General features: G+C 28.7%; 1 long non-coding RNA gene across 1 annotated transcript; it reads right to left on the bottom strand.

The window, feature by feature from the left end:
* Window positions 1–4,438: 4,438 nt before the first annotated feature.
* Window positions 4,439–4,906, bottom strand: LOC110266221 (uncharacterized). Its single transcript, XR_002353265.2, has 2 exons — window positions 4,861–4,906; window positions 4,439–4,494 (listed from the first exon to the last, which is right to left on the bottom strand). It is a non-coding gene; the product is annotated as an uncharacterized LOC110266221 (long non-coding RNA).
* Window positions 4,907–13,386: the final 8,480 nt, after the last annotated feature.

Genomic DNA, 13,386 nt, shown 5'->3' with positions numbered 1-13,386 from the left:
GTCACGGTTTTCACCGTGGCTATAGCTTATTTTACTGTGACCATAGCCTATTTTGTTTTATGAAATTTAATTTTTTTTAAAGCATAATCACATCCCAAAATAATGATAAACACAAATAAATCTAAGAATAAGAAATTCAATAAATCTAAATGATAAAAGTTTTATTAAAAACTGGATATCCATTACAACACTAATCAAAATAAGGTGTAATTTATCCATTACATATAATATTGGATAAAGTCTCTAATCAAAAAGTAAAGAACACATCAAAATAATATATTTAGATAACAAAAATCATTATAAAACCCATCCCATCTTATATTTGCTTAGAATATATTTTCTTCCAATCATGTTCTCCTGCTAGCAAATGAAATAAACATGTTAATAATAAATATGGAGCACAAGTTTAATAAGTCAATCAACATTAAAATTTTAACCACTAAATAACAAAGAACATTTGCTAAGATTTTGAGCCACATAAAAAAGATATACTAAGTATAATAAGAACTAGTGCTTCAGCTAATAATTTTATATGGATTTAAACTTTGATTGGATTAATGTTAATTTTTTTATTTTGGCTTGGTTTGCAAGGCAATTTTCCTAAGATAATTAATATGAGTAGTTACGAGGCACTTGTTTCTAATATACACTCTCTAATCATCGTTACATTTAATTTTATTCATTCAAAACTTAAGGCTATATGACCACTTTGATTTGCACAAATTTCCATCACGTATGCTCATAGGAACTTGATTTTAGGCAAGCTTCAACTCAATGCAAACTAATATTATACAACTACTAATAGAAGTGGCGATAATTAAATAGTATGTAGCATATATAATTAACAAGCTAAGGTGGTATTATTGATTAATTAAAATTGTAAAATGAAGTTTATTGTTTCTCAGTGAAAGGAGGCAGAAAGTGTTCTAAGTCTAATAAAATAAATCCATTTAATCATTTTTAATAAGTTAATCTTTAAGAGCTCAATTTAATAAAATAAATTGTAATTTAATCACAATACAAATTTTTTAAATTAAATTATATAATACTTCTATTACTAAATTTTAGTTTCAAATTATATGAAATAACCAATTATAAAAATAACACAAGAATTGTAATTAACTTAACTCAAAATATTTAATAAAACTAATCTAATTAGTCTTAATTAATCAATTTCTAAAAATAAAGAGTTCATATTAATAAAATAAGTCATAACTTTTTCATAATAAAAATTACCTAAATTAGATTGTACAATTCTTTCTTATTTTTTAATTACGAAAATTACACAAAATATTCCAATATAATAAAATTACCTAAGAATATTAATTTGTTCAAAATGAATTTATCTCCGAATCTATTTAATTATTTCTAATAAAATAATTTCTAAAATTATAAAGTTTAAACTTAATAAAATAAAGTCACAATCTATCTCGGAACTTTGATTTATTTACTTTTCAGTAAAGACAATTTTCTAAGCAATGAGGACACGACGGGCGACAAGAGATGAGCACGATGACCCACGACGTGCGACGAACGACGCAGAGAAGCTTGTGATTCGTGAGTGTACCGAGGGGTTAGACGACCTCCTAAAACTGTGATCATAGATACTTTTAGGTCACTTTCCAAAACCGTGACCATAAACCCTTTTAGGTCACCCTTTCGTAAAACCGTGACCATAGACTCTTTTAGGTCACCCCTTAAAACCGTGACCATAGACTATTTTAGGTCACCCCTCAAACCGTAACCATAGACCCCTTTAGGTCACCCTTCAAAACTGTGACCATAGACCCTTTTAGGTCACCCTTCTGAAAAACTGTGACCATAGACTCTTTTTGGTCACTGTAAAAAACCGTGACCATAGACCCCTTTAGGTCACCCCTAAAACCGTGACCATAGACCCTTTTAGGTCACCCCTAAAACCGTGACCATAGACCCCTTTAGGTCACCCTCCAAAACCGTGACCATAGACTCTTTTAGGTCACCCTTCCGAAAAACCGTGACCATAGACCCTTCTTGGTCACTGTAAAAAATCGTGACCATAGACACCTTTAGGTCACCTCTAAAACCGTGACCATAGACCCTTTTAGGCCACCCCTAAAACCGTGACCATAGACCCCTTTAGGTCACCCCCTAAAACCGTGACCATAGACCCTTTTTGGTCACCAATTTTTGAAAAACCGTGACCATAGTCCCTTTTTGGTCACTGTAAAAAACCGTGACCATAGACCCTTTTAGGTCACCCCAAAATCGTGATCATAGACCCTTTTAGGCCACCCCCAAAACTGTGACCATAAACCCCTTTAGGTCACCTTCTAAAACCGTGACCATAGACCTTTTTAGGTCACCTTTTTTTGAAAAACCGTGACCATAGACTCTTTTTGGTCACTGTAAAAAATCGTGACCATAAACCTCTTTAGGTCACCCCTCAAAACCGTGGCCATAGATCCCTTTAGACTACTCTTTTTTAAAAAATCGATAGTCACGATTTTTTACCGTGACAAAAAAAAACCGTAACCATAGACCCAAAACGTTGTACTGTTATACCCAAACGATATCATTTTGCTCCAACAATGGGTGCCAAACAAAAACAGTGTCGTTTTGAGAATCTCCAACGTGGTAAAGGATAGTCACATCAGTACTTTGTCAGTTAAGTCAATACTGAAAATAACTCAAGAATTATTATGGTGTCTGAAATTAAATCTGATAGACTATTATAAAAAAATTAGAATCTCAATGATCAAATTGAATAATTCGATGAATCTCAGGCACTACTATAAAAATTTATTCGTTAAAATATTAGTATATAAGTATATGTCCAGTTCTTAATATATTAATTTTTTTAATTATTGTAAAGATTAAATAGATATTTATTTAAACGAAGTTAATGATTTTTTTCTAATGTGATCTTGGTGGTTTTGGATAAATTCATAACAATAACATATAGTAAAACCGTAAATGTTGATAGACACAGTTTACTTTTTTCTAAAAAAAGTTAAGAAATATCTACTTTAAAGTTGATGACGAATTTGAGAAGGCATGAATCATTGTCAATGTCTAAGCCACGTTGATTTTAGCAATTTAGGTATAATAAGGATGCATATTGCCTAATAAGATAAATCTTGTGCGTGTCCCATGAAGAGTTAAACTCCAGCTTTTAACTTCTAAATCTTACACTGCATATAAATTTACTTGGTTAAAATTTTTAGCAATGAATATATGTTCAAATGTCTAAATTTAAGGCTCTAGCAACTCAATTAAAATACTTTTACGTATAAACCACACAAAATGTATTTGAATTATTTTGACATTGATATAAACAGAGACGGATCTAAAAATGTTAACGTGGGGCGAATAATATATATAATATTAAAAAATATGTAAATAAAATATAATGTAAGATACATTATAAAAATATATCAATAGAAAATATATATTTAAAATACAAAAAAATATGTGTACTTTTTACTAACTAAATGGTACACGTCGATTCTTCATATCATAAAATTTATCGATAATAGAATTGGTGTCAAATTTTTCAGCAATCTTCTTCTCAGTGTATTTTAAGTAAGATTAAAGAGTTCACTTACTTAAACTTCTTGTGAAATAAGATTAGAGGATTTAGTTGTTTGAATACCAATATTATTAGTAGCTTTTTTCTTAAAAATTACATTAATTTTACTTTACTTTCTCATCATAAAATGTTCTAATTTTTTTTTACTTAAAAAAAAATTCAAATAATTATGTACTCACATGAATAAACAAAGTCTAAATATTTTTTATTAATTAAACATCAATAACAAAATAAAAAAAAATTACTAGACATACAGCATCAATGAAATAGAACTCAAAGTGGCATTTGCTCACAGTAGCATTTGCTCAAAAACTACTAAAAGTACAGCATCAATGGAATCCGTATGACAATATCAATAGTTTTTTTTTCCCCAAAGACATCCAATTTATTTTATTCATCAAAAGAAGAATAAATAAATATTGTCCAAAGTGAAGAACATAAGCGGACAAAAAAAGAGAAGGATTCTCCAAGATATTTCACTCACAAGTGAGATAAGGTAATTAAATAAACTAAAGAAGAAAGGGAAAGTTGAAGACGGAACTAACGTTGAAGATGCAGCGGACAAGCAAGGATTTCTTGGTGATGTTTGGCAGCATTGGTGGCAATCACTTCTGGAGGAGTAGCTCGTTGCTCAAATACCCTTTGATTTTGTTCTTTCTAGATACTCCAAATCAGAATCGCCGTGAGCAGGAGCCTGCTGCCTCCATTTGGTTGGCGTTCTAGAAGACTTACTATTGAATTCCACCAATCAAAGAAGTTAATTATCCTAGATCCAGGTATATATGCTTCCATTTCTACCTTTTGCCATATCAGTTTCGCATTTTCATACTGAAATATACAATGGTTTATTGTTTCGTTTTCTTCCTGGCATAATGGACATGTAGGAGGCATGTTGGGAAATCTTTGATGAATGAGCTGCATGACTAAAATTTTATACGTGTATAACTCAACATTTATAAAAGTAATAATTTCATTATTAAAGCTATTTAAAAATAACAGTAGATGTTTAAGTAGATGTTTAACTATGAAAAATGGTTTGATAATTGTTGAAAATTAAAAGATCATTGTTAATTGTCCATCCTCTGTAAAATGTGAATCTAAATCTAAATGAAAATTAAATTAAATTAAATAGTGGCAAACTTTATACGAACATATTTACTTAGGTTATACATAGAGATATATCAACAAGAATAATAGAGTGCATAGTAACTGTTTAAGATATATAATCTCTAAGTCTAAGAAATTTAAAATTTAAAATATATAATAAAAAAGTGTTTAAGATATTGTACCTTGTACCGTTGTGACACTTGACAGTGGAGAGCGTGGCTCTTCAAGTTATGGCTTCAAAAGAATACTAAATGTCAAAAGGAATAAGGGAAGAAAGATAACGTAGACATGTAGTGTTTACTCAGTTTAGAAATTTAAAAAAAATTAAAATCATTATATTTTATTGGGTTGAACTTCTTAAATTTTATTATTAGTTTTTCTTTTTTTAAAAAGTTAGGGCCAGGCCTCCACTTGTTCCCTATGTATTCGTTTTTAGATAAAAATACTCTTAAATTTTGTTATCAATAAAAATATTTTAAAATTATTTAAAAATACAATAAAAATATCTAAAAAAATATTATTTTTTATATGTGGCAAACGATTTTTATATTTAACAAAATATTTATGTATTTGATCTAAAATTTTATAAGAATATTTAGATAACTATTTAAAAAATTTACGCAAAAAAAAGATAAAAGTTTGATTTTTCTAGACTCTGTATTTTTTAAAAGTATTATTGGTTTTTGTTGGCCAAAAAATCACAAAAAAATATATACTTAGCGAAAACTAACCAAATTTTAAGGATTAAAATATTTATTTTTTTAATCATGCTACAAAAAATCGCATCAAAATTCATTCTCTAAAATTTTGTTGAGAATATATATTTAATGTTAGACATTTTTTTATGTTTTTAAATAATTTTGACATTTTTATTGATAACAAAATTTAAAATATTTTTATCAGTAACAAAATAATTTAGATAAATTTTGGTAGTTTACTAGTTTATCCTACTTTTAATTATTCTTACTTCCATGCCTTTTGTATGGGAGTTCAAATCCCATTATGCATGCTTTTATTTTTTTATTTTTTGGGTAAATACTATGATATTTAAAAAGTGGTGTTTATTTATTAAAAAAGATTAAAAATTAATATTTAATTTAAAAAAATATAAAAATAAATAATTTTTAAAAAATTAAAATTTATTATAAAAAAAATTAATTAAACAAAATTTAGACAACCATTCATAGCTAATATGAAATTGACCTTTTCTAAATGTCAGTGGTTATGGTAAAGGCCATTGTTTACCTAGTATTTATGCCTACCCGTTTACCAAATCCAACCAATACCTAGTACCACACTACGACATATATTTTTACCACTTTTATATGCTTTTTAATTCTTTAAATGTTTAGAGTTATTTGTAAATCATTCACTAAAGGGAAACCTAACTGTTCTTTTCGGCCTTTCCCTAGCTACTCTTTTGTTTCTTCTCCTTTAGCATTCTTCTTCCTATCATTGACAGAGAAGTTTCAAAACGTAAACAGTCTAAAGGTTCCCCTTGTTCCACTAAACTTTCTCCTTGTTATATATGGTACTTTTAATTAAATATACTATATAAAATTGGATAAATTACATTTTAATTACATAGAATGCTTTTTTAATAATATAATATATACAAATAAAACTAAATTATATTTTTGTATTAATTTTTTATTTAAATATATTACATAAACAAAATTAAATTATATTTTTTAATTTTAATTAATTAATTTTTATTTATTTGAAAAACATGCATTAATTTTTTATGCAATGTAAATTTTAATTTTATTTTTTTATAATTTTTATATTTATTTAATTATAATTAGGTCAATTGATTGAATCAATAATATACTAATTAAACTATTAATTCAATAATTCAGTATTTTAGTCGAATTAATTATCGGTTCGATTTTAATATCTATAAAATTGATTGAAACACTTTTACACCGTGTCAATTTGTCTAATGATATGCCATGTATTTAACGGTCCACACAAGCTTTTTTTGAGTTAATGTTGTTGATTGTGTACATAGAGACTATTCAACTTGATCTACAATAAAAAATAAGTACCGTTCGTTTTGATTAGTTTAAAAAATTGAAGGACAAAAAAGACTAATATTTTGTTTCTCAATATATAATTATTCTTTGAAGGATACTTCTGGTTTTCGATTTTCACTGGCTACTATGTTATCATTTCTTTCTTGTAATCCCTTTATCCTTTTTTAGGCTATTTGTTTTATCAATTTTAGGCTATTCACTATTTGAGAGAAATTATTTTCAGCTTAATTTTTGCATCTTGAATTGTTTTTAATAGCACACATTTATGCATATATGGAGAAAAAATAATTTTATTTAAACTAATTACATAATCCTCATGGATGGGCAATAATCAAATCATTAAACTTATAAATAAATATATATATATTGAATCATGTATGGTGCTCATTATATGAATCAAGAGCCATATAGCTGTTGAAAACTTTATTTATGTTGATGACCTGGAATACTTTTTTCTCTTATTGGTCAAGCTTTCTTCCTTAATTGACAGAACTTGTCTTTGCACCAAGAAATTATGTAAAATATAATCACAAATAGCTATAGGGACATTTTAATTCTTGTGTTGTGTCATTTAATAATTATCAAGCTCTATTTTTACTACTCTTGTGCTTAATCCTCTTGAAAATCTCTTACTTAATGAATCCAGGTAGGTTTCTTTCTCCAACAATCTACAGAGTTGTAAATTTGTACTAAGACACTACAAAATTATTTCACTGCTGATGAGTAAATTCAATGAACAATATGTTCTAATTTTCTAAACCTTGAATGAGTTACCAAAACAACAAACATACATCACAAATAAAGAATAAAGGGGAAAAAAAGGCACTGCAAGTTTGCAACAGATTCTAGTCACTGTTACTAATGTTTTGTACTATCATCTTTTCCCTCATCAGTTAATTATTCAATAACTAAGTGTGCTTTAGAATATCATGTGTATCATGTGCAAATTATTTAATAATTAAGAATATGTCATTTGAAATAAAAGTTTGAATTTAATAATTGTCATTTTAATTAGTCAATTTTCTTATTAATTATGGTTATATTTAATTATTTACACAGAATTTTACTAAAATCTAAGAATATCTTTTTTTGGTTATACATTGGGGAAATCCTTGTTTGTCCTCATCCTAGTTTAGTTTTGGCGTCATGGACTTTGGTCAAAGATGGTCCACTGTTGTCAATTTTTTTCCCAGCACTTCATTATTGTTGCTTTTGACTACATACCAAAAGCCCTTGCTCTTTTGAGGTTCCATGTTCATTCATGTTTGCTTTTTGGTCACATGCTTCAGAGACATATATTCCCAATCCCATGATATAAAGAAAAAGAAAAAAAAAATTGTTAAATTTGTCATTGCCCTCACAATGAAACGAGCATATTTCGGTAAAAGAGCCAAGGGTGCTTAGGTAAAAAACCATGTAGAGTGGAAAACATCAATGCAGATTCTCTTGTAGTCTTGTACAACATAAGCCTAATGGACATGCGTGCATAGACTTCAAAAGTGAGAGAAAATGATTGGAACCAAGATCAGGAGCTTGATGATCAACCTCATTCAATTCAACATCTAATTGGAATTATATTAGCTAGGTCAATTATAATGTGAAAATATAAATTTATACTATGAAAATATAAATTTATACTGAGAATAAAGAGATTCATTTTAAAATATAAAATCATTAACTAATAGTGTTAGTGCACGCTATTAATACCACATGTGTAACTGTTTTCAACGGCAAAAATACAATCTAGACAAATAGAAATGTATAGTAACAAAAAAAATGAGTTATGTTAGGTATCTAATAATTTTTTTTGAATAATATAAATAATGGACCTTAAAATTAGTTCAATTCAAATAAAATACATTACATCCCAAATTACTTACTTAAATCTTAATATTAGAATAACTATTCACACACTTAGTAAATTAAATATCCGATATATCTATTATTTACATTGTTTAATATTTTCATTGTCTACCTATATTTTTCTAAAAAAAATTAATTAAAAAGAATTATAACTTACCTTATTTAATATTTATTAATTGTTATGATAATTAATAAATGTTAAATAAAATAAATTTTAGCTATTTTTTTTTCAATTTCTTTAGTATTATCGCTATACAAAATAATCTTTAGAGTAGCGTGTCCCTATTAGTTATTATTCAACATTAAAGAAATTAAATAATTTTGGATTAGTTATTCTCCTTGTTCCAAGTTGGTAGTGGCCTTATAGTGGGATGTTATTATAAGAATGTCCAAAAGATATTATAATTAATTAATTATGGCTAAATAGTGTACTTAAATAATTGGTTTAGCATAATTTAGAGGAATCAACTTTTCCTAAAGATCATAAAGCATGTCTTAAAATTATTGTCCTATATATATGCTGTGGGAAGAATTTATTTTTTATAAGCTCACTAAGATGAAAACGTTTGTGCAAGTAATGATTTTGTTTGTCTCTCTCATTTATCAGATAATGGCCATGGAGAACAAGTTGGGCTATGGTTTGATTTTTCCCACACTTTTTGGTTTTCATGGTAGCATTCATTAAGGCCAGAGTTCATGATTAGGGGACATTGCAATTTGCATTGCCTCCACTACCTGAACTACCTGTTTTCAGGTTGGGGTGCTAATTACTAGAGATTGACATTGTAAGATCCGGAGATCTTCAAAAGTATTATTATGAACTAATTTTAAATTATATATTTATTTACAGTTTTAAGGACAAAATGCATATATAAACTAATTGGAGACCAATATTACACATATCTACCAAAACGAAAAATATTACAAGGATCTATCAAATATTTTTATGTAATTCGAATGAGACTCGTTCGAATTATAAAATTCAGTACTAATTCAAAGCAGTGTAATTCGAATTATGCATGGACAAAATGTTTTAGTAATTCGAATGAGGGTGAAACGAACTACATGCACGTGAATATAGCTCTAATTCGAATAGGACTAATTCGAATTACCACGCCCAAGGTAATTCGAATTGGTCTTACCAATAAATGCCCTATAGATATAGTTCGAATTCAGCTTTTTTTTTTACGCATGGAATATAAAATATATATTTTTTTAATTTTTAACTTATTAATTTTTTAATAAATTTATTTAAATTATATCACAAAAAAATATTTTATTCCATGCAAAATAATTAAAAAATGGCTTAAAAGATGTTAGGAGTACTATAAAAATTTGTAATGTTCCAGTGACTTAGGTAAATACATGTATGTACTCAAACTTTAAATAAAATACTCTACATAGTCAATAATAATTTAAAGAATTAAAAAATTTAAAAAAAGATTAAATTTAAATACAAATATTCATGCATGTACTCAAATTTTAAATAAAATACTCTACATAATTAATAATAATTCAAAAATAAAAAAATTATTCCATGCAAAAAAATTTTTAAAAAATGGCTTAAAAGATGTTAGGAGTACTATAAAAATTTGTAATGTTCGAGTGACTTAGGTAAGTAGATGATAGAAATATATTTTTTTTTAATTTTGAAATTATTATTGACTATGTAGAGTATTTTATTTAAAGTTTGAGTACGTGCATGTATTTACCTAAGTTACTGGAACATTACAAATTTTTATAGTACTCCTAACATCTTTTAAGCCATTTTTTAATTGTTTTTCATGGAATAAAATATTCTTTTGTGATATAATTTAAATAAATTTATTAAAAAAATTAATAATTTAAAAATAAAAAAATATATTTTATATTCCATGCATTAAAAGAAAAAGCTAAACTCGTACTATATTTATAAGGCATTCATTGGTAATTCAAATGAGACCAATTCAAATTACCTTGGACTGCTACTTGTGGTAATTCGAATTAGTCCACTTCGAATTAGAGCTATATTTACGTGCATGTAGTTCGTTTCACCCTCATTCGAATTACTAAAACATTTTGTCCATGCATAATTCGAATTACACTGCTTCGAATTAGTATTGGATTTTATAATTCGAATAGGTCTCATTCGAATTACATAAAAATACTTGGTAGATCTTTGTAATATTTTTCGTTTTGGTAAATATGTGTAATATTAGCCTCTAATTGGTTTATATATGCATTTTGTCCCAGTTTTAATTTCAGAAATTATTTTATTAAAAATAATTAAAGGCAACTTCGATTAATTGGATTTGAAATTAGTTAATATTTTTATCCAAACTCTATAATTATGGATTATTTTCCTATTTACAATTTTAAAGTTCTAGAAATTAAAAAATAATGAGGTTTGACTACTTAAATTAAAATTATATATAATTTTATAATTATTGAGCTATTTTCTATATTTAAAATATAAAGTTAGTAGTTATGAATTAATAAGAATTTTATATGATTTGATTCAAATAATTTATATTTATATAATTTAATACTTTAAGTTTTAAGGATAAAGAAAATTAATTATATTATCATGTATTTTTAATCAGAGTAATTGATTGAGAATCAATTAGTATTTTAACACAACAAATAATATTCTAAAGTAATTTTTAGAAATTAATTTAGATTTCAAATTAATACTCTATGCCCCAATTTTATTGAAATTACCTTACTCTAATTAAACCCAAAATTCCCAAATCAAAACCCTAATTTTTGACCTAACCCTAACCCTAGCTACCCAACCCCCTCACCCACACACTCACACACACTCACCAAAACCCTAGCCACCTTTACCCCTTACCTAACGACAGAAAGAAAGAAAGAAAGAAAGGAAGAGGGAAAGAAGGAAGGGGGAAGGGAGGAGGAGATCCGAGAGGAAGAGGGGCGCCGGTGGAGGGGGAGAAGTTGTCTGCGTCGTCACTGTCGCTGTTCAGCCCATTGCCGGAGCAGAGATGCGCGAGAGAGGAAGGCGCCGCGAAGAGCATCGCGCCGCTGCTGTTATCCGTGCTGTCTTCGTCGTCACCGAGGGAAGCCAGTGCCGCCAGTGTCACCGTCGCCGATCCTCTTCATCGCCACCGTGGTGCTCACGGGCATGGAGGAAGCCCGTCGCTGCCAGCTTCATTGGGTCTCCGCCGTCGTCATCATCACAGACTGCTGCTACGCGTGTCATCGCCGCCACCTTTGAGTCTGTCGCCATCAAGCAGAGCCGTGGAGAGAGAGAGACGAGTGAGAGAGAGAACCTGGAAGGGAAGCCACTGTTGGAGGAGAAACCAACCGCGCCATCGAGCCTCTGCCGCTAGAGAACGCCACTACCGCCCCTAAGATCCACTACCGGTAAGGGTTTTAAGTTGATTTCTATTCTTTTGGGTTCCGGAAAGATTTTCGACACTACGTGGTTATTACAGTCACCGTCAATGGGGTTTTGCTCGCTGCTGTCGCTCGAGGTTATTGTCGGAGTTGCTGCCGGGTCGATTCAGAGTTTTGGTCACTTCGTTTTGTCATTACAGTAAGTATTTATGTTTCGAAAACCCCTGCATTAGTATTCTGTTATATTGGTTATAAACTCTGAGGTTTGGTAACGTAGGTTTGAATTATGATTGTTGCATGTCGCTTTTAATTTGCTGTGGTTGCTGCGAGAGTGGTTACGGACTGAGGTTGCGGTTGCCATTGGTTTCGGGATGAGAGAAAAGGTTCTGTTGACGCGTTTAGGTTATGGTTTTGACAAGTCGAGGTAGGGACTTTTTATAAAAACTAATTTATCTTAAATTGAAATTATTATAAATTGATATGATGTGCGAAATGCTTTTCTGGTGATTATGTAAGTCTTATGAATTGTTTGATTTGTCTTGGATGAATATGGTTGTCAGTTTGATTGGAATATTGTCTGATTTTGTTAAATTGGAGATTTCTGATTGGTTTGGTTTTGAAATGATTTTAATACTTGAAAGTATGAATTTCGTTTTATTGGAAACTGATTTGATTTTGAACCCGTTAGAAAGGAGGGTTGATGATTGGTTTGGTTGGGACCCAAAAATGGTGGCAAAGTCCAAGTTTTAGGGGAGGCGCTGCCAAATTCTTTATAAAATCTAAAACTTTGTTTAAAATATTATTTAGAAAGTTTGAATTTGAGAAATCGTATTATTTGATTTATTAAGAAAATAGTATGTTTCAAATTTAATTTATTTGAGAAAAACATATGTCTTGAGTTCAATTTATTTAGAAAAGAATTACTTTACAATTTTAAATCACTTAAGAAAAGTATTATGTCCTAAGGTTGATTTTATATATAAAAAGGGTTTATGTTTTGAATTGGACTTAAAGAATTCGTTCAAAGGAGCTTTAATGAATTTACAAGAAAGTGAACTTTGATTGAATGATGTCGTTTTGTGATGTCTTTGGAAAAGGTTGAAAGAATTGGTTTCAAGAATGAAATTGAGATTGGTTTTGGATTTTAACTTGGTTTGGAACTTCTAATTCACATGATTTGGTTTTGATTTGGTTTTGAAACTTCCTTTGAATAATTCAAATTAAGAAAACAATGATTTTTAAGAATCTTTACTGAATTTAAGGAGATGAGGTTGGTTGTTTTTCTCCTAAAGTCTTGAGACCTTACCATGGATTTTAATTAATAACTTTTGACTTTTAAGTAATTGAGCGAATGGTTTGAAAACGAATGATTTTGAGTATTTCAGAAGAGATTTTGAATTTGGCATGGTTTAAAGTTGTTTGGAAGTTTTTGAAAGATGTTGCGGAAAGTGGCTCTGTTTTGAAAAAAAA

The sequence above is a fragment of the Arachis ipaensis genome, chromosome B9, assembly GCF_059453495.1.
Source record: "Arachis ipaensis isolate K30076 ecotype BB chromosome B9, ASM5945349v1, whole genome shotgun sequence".
Taxonomy (NCBI): Eukaryota; Viridiplantae; Streptophyta; class Magnoliopsida; order Fabales; family Fabaceae; genus Arachis; species Arachis ipaensis.
Note: the sequence above shows the minus strand (reverse complement) of the source record. Positions and strands in the feature narration are given on the sequence as shown.